Below are 950 nucleotides of genomic sequence, written 5' to 3'. Positions count from 1 at the left end.
GTTTGATTTCAGACTGTTATGTTTATGTTTGGAAATGGCAGTGCATACATTATTTGAGATATATTTCAAACTCGGACATCATTTTAAGGACATGTCGGCCAGTGGTCTAGAGCTATTTGTTTAAGCACCGGATTGGCAAAANCAGGAAATACAAAAAGGAACTCACCTTGTGATAAACTCGCAAGAGAAAATGCATTTGAGCTCCATACTGTTTCAGAAATAATCCTTGATGTGGTTTAGAACAGGATGGCGTTTTATGCAGCAGAATTTATTCTAAACCACATCAAGGATTATTTCTGAAACAGTATGGAGCTCAAATGCATTTTCTCTTGCGAGTTTATCACAAGGTGAGTTCCTTTTTGTATTTCCTGCTTTTTAAACACATGTGCTCTACAGCAGGGGTTCCCAACCTTTATTGTGCCAAGGACCGGCAGATACATTAAAAAAGAATCGCGGACCAGTTGTCAATTTTAACTGATTTTAATATCTACTCACCACCAGCAGGTAGGAACAGAGGCTAATTGTATGTAAAAAAATATGCATCCAAAAACATATTCACAGCGTTTAAAAAAAGAACCGGTGTCATTTTTTTGTTATCGGAAAAAAACGGAAAACCAATGTTATTCAGTTTGTTTTCATACACCTATGGAGTTAGCCAGATGTGTGTAAATTACTGTTCATGGTAATTTGAAAAACAAATGCCGGTGTCGGACAGACACAAACACACCGAACACACAGAGCACATACACACACATCATGACCGGACATCTCCATCATAAAACTAATAAAAGGGGGAGTAATCGGGCAGTTCGGTGTGTGTGTGTGTGTGTGTGTGTGTGTGTGTGTGTGTGTGTGTGTGTGTGTGTGTGTGTGTGTGTGTGTGTGTGTGTGTGTGTGTGTGTGTTTGTTTGTTTGTGTGTGTATGTGTAAGAGAGAAAGAGTGTGTGTGT

At 39.0% G+C, this 950-nt stretch overlaps 1 protein-coding gene across 1 annotated transcript in view; it reads right to left on the bottom strand.

Annotated features, from left to right (window-relative positions):
- The window catches only part of LOC104944906 (insulin receptor substrate 1-B), a 10,086-nt gene that overhangs the window by 6,555 nt on the left and 2,581 nt on the right, over window positions 1–950 (bottom strand). The window lies entirely within an intron of this gene.

Source organism: Notothenia coriiceps, unplaced genomic scaffold (assembly GCF_000735185.1).
Source record: "Notothenia coriiceps isolate Sejong01 unplaced genomic scaffold, NC01 NC01_scaffold00000151, whole genome shotgun sequence".
Classification (NCBI taxonomy): Eukaryota; Metazoa; Chordata; class Actinopteri; order Perciformes; family Nototheniidae; genus Notothenia; species Notothenia coriiceps.
Note: the sequence above shows the minus strand (reverse complement) of the source record. Positions and strands in the feature narration are given on the sequence as shown.